This window comes from Podarcis filfolensis (genome assembly GCF_964270895.1).
Source record: "Podarcis filfolensis genome assembly, chromosome: 8".
NCBI lineage: Eukaryota > Metazoa > Chordata > Lepidosauria > Squamata > Lacertidae > Podarcis > Podarcis filfolensis.
Window position 1 is genome coordinate 85,959,868 of NC_139611.1, and position 12,726 is coordinate 85,972,593.

A 12,726-nucleotide genomic window follows, 5' to 3' on the forward strand; every position below is an offset into this window, starting at 1 on the left:
CCATCCACATCCAGCAACCTGTTATCAAATGTGGGAACTCAGGGAGCAGAATACAAGCGCAAGAGCCTTCTCCCCTCCTGTGGTTTCCAGCAACTGAGATTCAAACCTGAGATCAAATTCTGGGGCTTAAATTAAGCCCTAAGGATGTGATGGGCACCAATCTAGGTAAAGGTAAAGGGACCCCTCACCATTAGGTCCAGTCGTGGCCGACTCTGAGGTTGCGGCGCTCATCTCGCTTTATTGGCCGAGGGAGCCGGTGTACAGCTTCCGGGTCATGTGGCCAGCATGACTAAGCCGCTTCTGGTGAACCAGAGCAGCGCACAGGAACGCCGTTTACCTTCCCGCTGGAGTGGTACCTATTTATCTACTTGCACTGGTGTGCTTTCGAAATGCTAGGTTGGCAGGAGCAGAGACCGAGCAACGGGAGCTCACCCCGTCGCGGGGATTCGAACCGCCGACCTTCTGATGGGCAAGTCCTAGGCTCTGTGGTTTAACCCACAGTGCCACCCGCATCCCGGCCACCAATCTAGATGGCTTTAAAAGAGGATTGGACAAATTCAAGGATGAGGAGAGGGCTGTCAGTGGAGGATATTTGTGCTCTGCCTCTATTATCAGAGCCTAGAAAAATTCAACCTGTGCTGCTGAAAGAAGTAGTGCGACTCATGCAACACGTTGGCGATTAATATACACAGAATAATAAATTATACATTCTTTATCAACCTTCTGAGAAAAATACAAACCATTAAACAAAGTCACAGAGACTTGTGAACTACCCAACCTAAGATGAACTTATAATGTCCGGTTTCGATAGATTTTTCAAATGCTTAACTCAGTCTTTTAGATAAGTTCATGAAGATACCAACAAAAGGTAAGTTGCGTGGCGAGTTCCCGCCTCCCCCTTGGAAATAAAGACCCAAGACATCAATATTTTAGGTTAATGGGCGAAATTAGGCCACAACTTTACTGATTACAAGAATTGAGCGGTATTGGCTTAGGCATTGGTCCTATCGACTAACCCGCTTCAGCCTGATTGCTTGAAGAGAGGTGAGCAGGTCCTTCCTCCTCACTTTTTTCAGCCAAGAAGAAAGTGCTTGCCGTGGATGGTGGTGAAACAAAGGTCTTTTGGCAGACACTCGAGAGACTTTGTTGTGCTGATTGTGTTGCTGAAGAGAAGAATAAGCCTTGGGACAAACGTGGCTGTCCTAGTTTCTCTTGGCTGCCTCTGCAAAGCCATGAAGTGGGCTCCAAAGCTTATTTCTGGGTCGCCTCCTGCCTTTAGGTGACCCCCAGTTATTATAACTATTCTACTTTATTACATTCAAATCCCAGCTCTTCTACCAAGAAGCTCAAAGTAGTGCACATGGCTCTCTGCTCCTCATTTTATCCTTACAGCAACCCTGTGAGGTCGAGAGACCATGTATGGTTTCATGGTGTTGGGAGTGGGGAGACGAGCCCTGGTCTCCCAGCCCTCTAACCATTATGCCTTTGAGTGATTTGCCTTCAGCTTTGTTCGATTGTTAGAAATGGGCATTCCTGTCCGTTTCCTTTCCTCTCCGTTTCTTGGTTTCTCTTGTTGTTGCGCAAGTTATTTGGCTGGATTGCTGCACTGCAAAGTTCAGAGGAGAGCAACTTCCCAACAACGGCTCTGTGTTCATGGGTCGTTTGGGAAAGTGTGAATTTGGTCCTTTGCATGTGAGCTGCGTTGAATTCCCCGCCCCCAGCTCATGTCACCAGCTCTCTGATGCCTGGCGTTTGAAGGATTCCCAGGGCCAAAGGGCAGGGGCTTGCCAAAGGACTGAGCCCCAGCACCTCTCTGTTTTATAACAGAGTGCCCAGCCCAGCTCAGTCCATGGAAGCAGAACTCTCTGTGAGATTTGGGCTGCGGAGCTTGTAGAAAGAATGCGTTGTCATGGCAGGAACTGTGGCAGTCGACTCCTGATGCTCATTTTAGCCAAATGTGGGGAGGGGAGCTGTTTTTCTGAGCCGTCTGTACAGAGCCACAAATTCCACCCCCTTTCGCCTGAAATCTTCAGCTTGCAAAATGCACCCAACCTGTGGCAATTTTTGAGACTGTTTACATGATGTTGGGAAACCAATGTTACAAACACTTAATAAAACTTAATAACAATAGATCTAGCCTTGGGCCAAAGTGGCTGAGCATGCAGTGAGAAAATCCATTACTCGGTTGCCTAATTGCACTGGTTAATGATGAACGGATTGGGGAGTCCGCTGAAGGATCACGAAGCTTGCAGGCATTTAGTCCCACGTGGGACTGGGAAGGAAGTCTTCTGCTCGGCAGAGAACCAACCAACCAACCAATACGTGGTGGCGCTGTGGGTTAAACCACAGAGCCTAGGACTTGCTGATCAGAAGGTCGGCGGTTCGAATCCCCGTGACGGGGTGAGCTCCTGTTGCTCGGTCCCTGCTCCTGCCAACCTAGCAGTTCAAAAGCACGTCAAAGTGCAAGTAGATAAATAGGTACCGCTCCGGTGGGAAGGTAAACGGCGTTTCCGTGCACTGCTCTGGTTCGCCAGAAGCGTCTTAGTCATGCTGGCCACATGACCGGGAAGCTGTACACTGGCTCCCTCTGCCTATAGAGCGAGATGAGTGCCGCAACCCCAGAGTCGGCCACGACTGGACCTAATGGTCAGGGGTCCCTTTACCTTTACCTTTACCCTGCCTTTGTCCCCAAGGAGCTCAAGTCTGTGTCCATGGTTCTCCGCCTCCTATTTAACCCCACAACAACCCTGTGAGGTAGGCCAGGCTGAGAGAGACAGGGCCTTCAAGGTCACCCATTGAGCTTCCTGGCCAAGCGGGTGTTTGAACCCTGGTCTCTCCTCCTAGGTTCTAGTCCTACTCTCTAACCACTAATAAATAATAATAATAATAATAATTTTTTATTTATACCCCGCCCTTCCCGGTTCAAAAGCCGGACTAACAACAGCTAACAACAAATTTAAAACACTTAATTGTAAAAGCAGCATAAAATACAGTATAAAAACATGAATAACAATAATATTCAAAGTTCAGAAATCAATTTAGGGGAAATCCATCTAATAAGCATTAGATAATCCCCAGGGCTAGCTGGCTGAATTAGTCCTACTTGGGCCGACAAGGAGGCCAGGGGAGAATTAGCTGTGGGGTCTCAGAGCGGGTAATCTTCATAAAAGGGGAGGGAGAGGGAAGAGAAGGGGAATAAAAGATCAGGCTGAATTCAAATTAAAGGCCAGGCGGAATAGCTCTGTCTTACAGGCCTGATGGAAGGAGGTTAAATCCTGAAGGGCCCTAGTCTCGTGGGACAGAGCATTCCACCAGGTCGGAGCCATCACTGAAAAGGCCCTGGCCCTGGTGGAGGATAGTCTGACTTCCTTATGGCCCGGGACCTCTAAACTGTGGTTATTCATGGACCTTAAGGTCCTCTGTGGGGCAGACCAGGAGAGGCGGTCCCGTAAATGCAAGGGCCCTAAGCCACAAAGGGCTTTAACCACTGCATTACACTCTCTCCCTCTGTTTGCATTCCTCCCCAGTTCACCAGAAGGGCACCAGAGGACGGACACCGCTTTGGCCCGGGGCTGACCAGCAGACATTTCTGGACGCTCTTCCTCAGCAGCCCCACCTACAGCGCCTTGCAGTAGCCAAGCCAAGAAGTTGCCATTAGTACACGAACCTGGCCGGAAAATCCAACCATGTGCAAGAATGTTGCCCCCCACCTTTGAATCACAGCCGCAGAAGATGTCTACAAGTGTCAATCACCCGGGGGCGGGTGGTGTTGGCAGATGCAAAGCAGGAGGGGAGGGGAAAGTGCAGAGTCGCCCCCCCTGCTCCCACCTCCCATAGGTCAGCGGGGGGGGGGTGAGCAGATAGTTTGCATCCCTGGTTCAATTCCTGGAGAGGCCTGGGAAGGACCCTGAAACCCTAGAGAGCTGAGAAACCCAGCCAGATGGGCGGGGGTTATAAATAAATTACGGTATTATTATTACTGGAAATCAGAAGAAGTACCAACATTGAAAGATTGGCAACATAAATTTTTTGAAATGATTGAATTAGCAAAAATGACGGCAACAATTAGAATGCAATCCAATCAAAATCTCAAACAGGAATGGAAATGTGTAGAAGAATACATGACCAAAAGATGCTCCAACAAGAATTTTTTGATATGTATAGACTGATTTCACAAAGTTAAGCTAAGTAAAGCTGATATATAAGACTGAATGTTTAATTATTAAGATACAAAAATACAATCTCAATAATAAAGTTACAAAATAATAACAAGGAAGTCATGCACGGGTGGAGGGAAGACACGGGGCAAGAAATAAGAAATGGATAAATGTTGGTACATAATGAAATGTGAAAATGTCAATTTACGAATATAATGTATATGTATCATTATGTAAGGATTTCATATATGTATTGCAACATTAAGGTAAAGGTAGAGGTACCCCTGCCCATACGGGCCAGTCGTGTCCGACTCTAGGGTTGTGCGCTCATCTCACTTAAGAGGCCAGGAGCCAGCGCTGTCCGGAGACACTTCCGGGTCACGTGGCCAGCATGACTAAGCCGCTTCTGGCGAACCAGAGCAGCGCACGGAAACGCCGTTTACCTTCCCGCCAGAGCAGTACCTATTTATCTACTTGCACTTTGACGTGCTCTTAACTGCTAGGTGGGCAGGAGCAGGGACCGAGCAACGGGAGCTCACCCTGTTGCGGGGATTCGAACTGCCGACCTTCTGATCAGGAAGCCCTAGACTCTGTGGTTTAACCCACAGCGCCACTTGCGTCCCTATATTCTGAAATATAGCAGCCCTATATTTCATGGAAACGCTGTTTACCTTCCCGCCAGAGCGGTACCTATTTATCTACTTGCACTTTGACGTGCTTTCGGACTGCTAGGTTGGCAGGAGCAGGAACCGAGCAATGGGAGCTCACCCCGTTGCGGGGATTCGAACCGCTGACCTTCTGATTGGCAAGTCCTAGGCTCTGTGGTTTAACCCACAGTGCCAGTGGTCCACTAAGACCCCTAGATCCTTTTCACATGTACTGCTAGTAAGCCAGATGCCCTTCATCCTAATTTTGTGCATCTGGTTTTTCCTGCCTAAGTGCAGAACCTGACATGTTGAGCTCCCTCATGCCAGTGTATGGATTAGGCCTTTCTCTTCAAGAGACGTTCCTGGGATATAATAGAAACTCTGGGTGAGGTTTTATCCTCAGTTAAGATGGGCTTAACTGGAACCTGAAGCCTCGCCCTTATGGCAAGCCCCAGCTGCTATGCTGAGTTGCTGATCTCTAACACATACAACCAGGGCTGGCCCAAGACATTTGGGCGCCTGAAGAAAACTGCGAAGTGGTGACTCCCCACCGCTGTCAGGGCCGGTTCAGCTTCAGGTCAGCACAGAGACTCAGAGATGAGCAGCAAAGTGGATTCCTTCTATTTAAGGAAGCAGAATACAAAGAGAGAAACCTACAGATGACTGGCTCCCAGTAATGCGGTTGTCAGAACTGATGACTGAAGTGGGTCTATGTTACGTACTGAGTTGAATAGGATCCAAAATGCAGCAGTCTGACTGGTCCTAGAACAATAGGATTCAGAATGCAGCAGTCTGATTGGTCCTAGAACAATAGGGTCCAGAATGCAGCAGTCTGATTGGTCCACAGGAGCCACCCAATCCAGCTCCAGGTGGAAGTGAATCCACAACCTGATTGGCCTACAGGAGAATCCCGGAATTAGCCAATCGCGTGGGGCCCTTTGCAGTGGCGTAGCGTGGGGGGTGCAGGGGGGGCGGACCGCACCGGGCGCAACATCTGGGGTTAGGGCAAATCAATGGGTTAGGGGGCGCAAATCCACGGGTTAGGGGGCGTAAATTACTTGCCTTGCCCCGGGTGCTGACAACCCACGCTACGCCACTGGCCCTTTGTGTAAATAATGTATATAAAGCAGACATTCTGGGGGAACTTGCATTCCTCCTCACCACTATGAGCTGAATAAAGGGCATGAAATCCGCTCTCGACTCCGAGTATATTTCAGTCTAGAAAACCAGTTTCCTCCAAGAGCATTTGGATCTGGTCCACATGCTTGTGCTCAAGAACCTTGCCCAAGAATGGCAATTTCCCAGGACTGGAGGGAGGTGGGATTGCTACATTTCAAGAAGTAAAAATCCAGACACAAAAAGTTGTTGACTTTCACCCAGAGAAAGTTGTTGGCAACCCTAAAGGAGGGACTGCCTGTGCCGTGTGGCCTTTACCCAACCTGACCCACCCCGCCATTCCTCCCCATGGCCGGAACCACTGCAATTATTTCAAAGAAACCAAAACAACCCCTCCAAATTTAAAACTGCACATGTTGAACAGCAGTTTAAAACAATGTAAAACATTTAAAACAATAATAGCAGCAACGGCGCCCTCCTCTCCAACAATATCCCAGCCCAATAATTTGTTCAGCCGCCTCTGCTTTTGTAGCTGGAGTCAGTCCAGGTTCCGCCCTCCCAGGCCAAGTGGAAAAGGCCTGTAAGCCAATAATAATAATAATAATAATAATAATAATAATAATAATTTATTTTTACCCTACCCTTCTGGCTCGGTTTCCCCAGCCACTCTGGGTGGCTTCCAATAAAATATTAAAATACAATAGTCCGTCAAACATTAAAAGCTTCCCTAAACAGGGCTGCCTTCAGATGTCTTCTAAAAGTCTGGTAGTTGTTTTTCTCTTTGACATCTGGTGGGAGTGGAGTGGGTCATCCAGGACTCACAGCCAAGGTAGTCTACCCCCCTCCTCACCTTCTTCCCTCAAAGATCAGCTCCAACCTATTTCTCAAGAGAAGATTGCTATTACATTACTTCATGCATCAAACTCCAGGCAGAGGGGACATTTCTTGGAAACCTGCTGTTGGTTCGGCATCACTGCCAAAGCCGATTCTAGATTTTCTAAAGATGCAAAACAACGCTCTTATTTTTGCTCAGAATTTCTGTTGCGTAACGGGAACTAATTAAACATAGAGCGAAGTTAAGCAAATAGATACCATTGAGAAGCAAGTTCAGCTCAACAACTTCTCAGGAGTGGAACAACATGCAGACACAGCCAAATACTTAGCAGCTTCCCAGGGGCTCTGGGCCACGGGACGAGGGCCCAGCAGCGCCATGTGTCCCTCTGTCACGTGGCATTTCCCCAAACACCCTTTTCTTTCGCAAGGTGCAGTCAAAGAGGTTGCCACTCAATCCAGAGCAGAAGGCAGCCGACTTTTTCTACTAAGCATCTCCCTAGACACACATTTTTGACTTCCATTGCACAGGAGAAAACATAGGTATATTTAATTTCAGGTGGCATGTCAGGCACCCTGTACAGTGGTACCTCAGGTTAAGAACTTACAGTGGTACCTCAGGTTAAGTACTTAATTCGTTCCAGAGGTCCGTACTTAACCTGAAACTGTTCTTAACCTGAAGCACCACTTTAGCTAATGGGGCCTCCCACTGCTGCTGCACCGCCGGAGCACGATTTCTGTTCTCATCCTGAAGCAAAGTTATTAACCTGAAACACTATTTCTGGGTTAGCAGAGTCTGTAACCTGAAGCGTATGTAACCTGTAGCGTATGTAACCTGAGGTACCACTGTAATTCATTCCGGAGGTCCGTTCTTAACCTGAAACTGTTCTTAACCTGAGGTACCACTTTAGCCAATGGGGCCTCCTGCTGCCGCCACACCACCACCGTGCTATTCTGTTCTCATCCTGAAGCAAAGTTCTTAACCCGAGGTACTAGTTCTGGGTTAGCGGAGTCTGTAACCTGAAGCGTCTGTAACCTGAAGTACCACTGCATTGTGAAAATGGCTCCTGGTAATCGGTGGCTAAGAGCTCACTGTGGATGAAGCTCAGTTCAGCTTGCTTCTCCTCAGCCTTCAAATATGGTTGCACGAGAGGCCTTAATGTAAAACCATCACCGTTTCCTTTTCCTGGAAAAGGAATAAATAATAAGGAATAAATAATAATTTACCCCTAGAGAGAAAAGACGTGGGAGAAACTTTTGAATCTTCATGTGAGGGAAACTCTTGAGGGAATTTGTGCTTATACTGTTCTGAGTTTGTGGGTGCCTTGACTCCCCTAAAGTAAGGTTACCAGATTTTTTTCAATGAATCCGGGGACACTTTTCAACTTCAATGGATTTTGTATGGGCACTGATTTGTAAATCCGGGCACTGTCCCTGGGAAATGGGGACGTCTGGTCACCTTACCCTAAACTCCTGGGTGCCAGATCCTCCCCAAAATTCCTGGGTCTAATAGGAGTTGTAGTTCAATCAATGATTGCAGAATTAAAATGGGCTGTCAGGTGCTGGGTTTAGCAAAGTGTTAAAATACAGGCCAAACCAGTTTCCCATTCAGGTAATGGCCTGGGAGCTATTATGGAGATCAAGATGTAAGGGGGATTAACAAAGAAAACACTCTGCGCCTGATGACAGATGGGTGTGAGCGGTTGGCAGAGCCAAAGCAGAGCTGGGCCTTCAGATTGCAGTGGTGGGGATGTGACCTGGGAAAGAGGTTGCAGTCTGTTAAATGCGGCACGCTGAGCAAAGGGACAGAGAGCCATGGCTGATTTCTTCTTTCTTTCTTTTTTAAACTTTATTGCAAAACAATTTACATATAACAACAAAGACAATACCTTAGTGACAACTACACATTAACTAACAACGCATCGTCTAACATCACACACACTTTTGACTTCCGATTCACCTCATTGTGCTTTCTACATATTCTTAACCTTTATGCATTTCCTGTTATATCTGTTACATATCCAGAAAATTTTCTACATTTATAGTTTTCCTTAATATTCAAGATTCAATCTGGACCTGTCAGGAGATTTGCATTTTCACAATATTGTTTTAGATAGTCTTTAAATGTTTTCCATTCTTTACACACTTTCTGGTTTGAGTTTCCTCCCAGTCATTTTAGCAAGTTCCAAGTATTCTATCATCTTCACCTGCCAGTCAAGCTTTGTAGGAATTGAGTCACGTTTCCAGTTTTTTGCTACTAAAATTCTAGCTGCCGTAGCTGCATACATAAAGATAGTTCTAAAGTGTTTTGGGATTTCAGTCGACTTATGTCCACTGAGCCATGGCTGATTTCTGCAGGCATCCAAGAATGGGGCCATGGGAGAAGCAGGAACCTCCTGCAGTGTAAAGCTGTGAGTCCCTCCATCATAGGCTCAGGTGATGTATGGGTGTGCAAATAAACCATAGATCATAAAGACACTGCAGTCTCATCTGCCTCTTACTTCCAAAGGAAGCACAAATCCTGGGTAAACACATGGACCCCTGGAATTACATGCACCCTTTGGCATGGCATGCAACAATACATTTACTAGACTGCGTCACGCTAGAGGCTGTTGCCTTGGAAAGAGGGAGAGAGGCAGCTCCCTAAAGGGAGCCATTTTGAGCCTGGTTTTCATACCACCTTCATGGCAGGAGAGAGGAAAAAGGCGGGAAAACGCCTCCGCTAGAGGACGGCTCCCTGGTCTCTGCTCAGTTTGCTCACATCCCTTGTCTGGTCTGGAGGGGAGAGGGAAAGGGTCTTATTTTCCCACAGAAACAATCCCGGGACTCGTTTGGTTCCTCACCAGACATCTCACCCCTTGAGTCTCTGAGGGAAGAGGGAACGGAAGCGGACAAGCCAGAGGTTTCTGAGGGAAGGCGCCGGGCGCTGTTGTAAATAAAATCATGCCCTTTTCCCCTTATGGGGTATCCAAGAGCCCATATAGAGTCCTTACATAGGTACCCTATTGGTAGAAGAAAATAAAGAGAGGCTAACCAGAGACAAACCTAGACAGCATCTTAAAAAGCAGAGACATCACCTTGCTGACAAGGGCGGTATAGTTCAATCTATGGTTTTCCCAGTAGCGATGTATGGAAGTGAGAGCTGGACCATAAAGAAGGCTGATCGCCGAAGAATGGATGCTTTTGAATTCTGGTGCTGGAGGAGACTCTTGAGAGTCCCATGGATTGCAAGAAGATCAAACCTATCCATTCTGAAGGAAATCAGCCCTGAGTGCTCACTGGAAGGACAGATCCTGAAGCTGAGGCTCCAAGACTCCATTCTGAAATAAATACCTCTTTTGGTTTATTTTTTTATCTTTTCTGAGAAAAGAAAAGAAAAGCTCAGACCCATGTTTTCTACTCACGAGACAAACAGAATTTGGGTGAGCCTTTGCTGGCCCAAACTGGAGGGAAACCCCTGCAAGAGCTCAAAGGAAGTTTGGGTGGGTTTTTTTTTAAGCAGAGGTTGGGTGGACATCTGTCATGGACGCTTAAGATTCCTGCATTACAGGGGGTTGGACTGGATGACCCTTGGAGTCCCTTGCAACTCTAAGATTCCATGATTCCATGAAGAGAATCCACAGAAATTCTCTTTGAAGGAAATCTGTAGGAACTCCTCCTCTTGTGACTTTTGCAGCCAGGTTGCCTTGTGCCCTACATGTCTTCTGCATGTAGAAGATCTTCCCCCTGGTATGCAACAACAGCAGCAAGAATACTCATCGCGAAGTATTGGAAGACACAAGATTTACCCACCCGGGAAGAATGGCAGATGAAGTTAATGGACTATATGGAACTGGCGGAAATGACCGGCAGAATCCGAGACCAGGGAGAAGAGTCGGTGGAAAAAGACTGGAAAAAGTTTAAAGACTATCTACAGAAATACTGTAAAATTAATGAATGTTAGAAAAATGTGGGAATGAAGGTATATGGCTTTAGTAGAAATGTTATAAGGAATTAAGTATAAATAGATTATTAGAGTATTAAAGGAAAAAATAAGGTTAGAGTATGTTAAGATAATTATAGGATACAAAACAGAGGAAGATGGAAAGGAATTGCTGAAACAATTAACAGAAGTGGAATACAAAAAGGGAGGTGTGAGGAGGTCGCTGAAATAAGTGAATGAAAGATAAGATATTGAAATTGTTTGATGTGTTTTAAATTGTTTTTGTTTTGTTCTGTTAGTTTAATGCGTTAGTGTTATTGTATTGTATTGTTCTTTTTTTGTAGTGTTTAAATTGAAAAGTAATAAACATTATTTAAAAAAAGAAAGAAAAGAAGATCTTCCCCCTGGAGGAGGAGGCAAAATTAGAAGGGAGGAGATGCACCCTCCCCCAAAAACCCTCCAGGGAGCAGTGGCGTAGCGTGGGGGGTGCAGGGGGGGCCGGCCGCACCGGGCGCAACATCTGGGGGTTAGGGTTAGGGGGCGCAAATCCACGGGTTAGGGGGCGCAAATCCACGGGTTAGGGAGCGCAAATCCACGGGTTAGGGGGCGCAAATCCACGGGTTAGGGGGCGCAAATTACTTGCCTTGCCCCGGGTGCTGACAACCCATGCTACGCCACTGCCAGGGAGTAAATAACCTCTAACTTGCAGTGCTTTTCCTGGTGGTACTCAAGGGTACTTAGTACCATTAGCTGAAGCGGCATGAGGAAGGGGGGAAAAGAACAGTTGAAGGGAACATAATATAAACAAGTCTGCACTCGGAGGTGGAAAGATTATTCGTGTTTTTTGACACGTTGAAGATCACAGAGCCAGAGGCAAAGAAGTTTGGAGAGATAAAATCGGAGTTCAGAGTTGCTTTGAAGTTCAGGCCGTGGGATGCCGTAAAACCAGAAGCAAATTCGGAAGACAATTGGATTTTTTTTATTTTAGTTTTTTTTATTTCTATTGGATTACGATTATGATTTGAATGTTAATTGGATGTTTTTATTGGAAAATTAATAAACGCTCTAACAAAATAAAAAGTAAAAAAGGGTACCTAGTACCAGCACCTTCTCCCAAAAAAAACATTAAAAGTGCGGCACTTACATTAACAACTTCATGAAGACCCTACAAGTGAAGTGTCCTTATTTTCCATAGACAGTTCTGGTTTTACAGAAGCCATCCCAGGTTCTGATTTGATCCCAGAATGTCCCACTTTTCCTTAAAAAGGTAAAGGAACCCTTGACAGTTAAGTCCAGTCGCAGACGACTTTGGGGTTGCAGCGCTCATCTCGCTTTACTGGCAGAGGGAGCCGACGTTTGTCTGCAGACAGTTTTTCCAGCATGACTAAGCCGCTTCTGGAGAAACCAGAGCGGCTCACGGAAACGCCGCTTACCTTCCCAGAGCGGTATCTATTTATCTACTTGCACTTTGACGTGCCTTCGAACTGCTAGGTTGGCAGGAGCAGGGACCGAGCAACGGGAGCTCACCCCGTTGCGGGGATTCGAACCGCCGACCTTCTGATCGGCAACCCCTAGGCTCAGTGGTTTAGACCACAGCGCCACCTGCGTCCCTCGGACGTCCCTATTTTCATCAGAGGGAATGCTTCATGGTGAGTTCTGGCACCTTTCCCCCCTCTTTTTAAAAAAAGCACTGCGAAGCAGGATAGACAAACTGGGTGTGGGTAAGACCCTTCCTTCAGGGTCTTACAACCGACAGAAAAGGCTGGACAGCTCACACTTTTAAGGTGATGACAGCACCACTGATTCATGACTGAAGCAGGAAAAGTCCAGTGGTTTTTTGGCCACCCTAGAAACAAATATGGCCTTATTTGGGTTACCCATTCAGCTTTCCACACCCTCCAACATTTCTCCGATGAAAATAGGGACGTCTCATTCCATAACGATAATTTTACTAATCATTTTACCCACACATCTTACTGGGTTGCCCCAGCCACTCTGGGCAGCTTCCAACATATGTAAAAACATAATAAAACACTAAGCATTTTATTTTTTT

General features: G+C 46.6%; 1 protein-coding gene across 1 annotated transcript in view; it reads right to left on the reverse strand.

Annotated features, from left to right (window-relative positions):
* LOC310768730 (cytochrome P450 2F3-like) overlaps positions 1–12,726 on the reverse strand; it is a 182,172-nt gene that overhangs the window by 109,990 nt on the left and 59,456 nt on the right. The window lies entirely within an intron of this gene.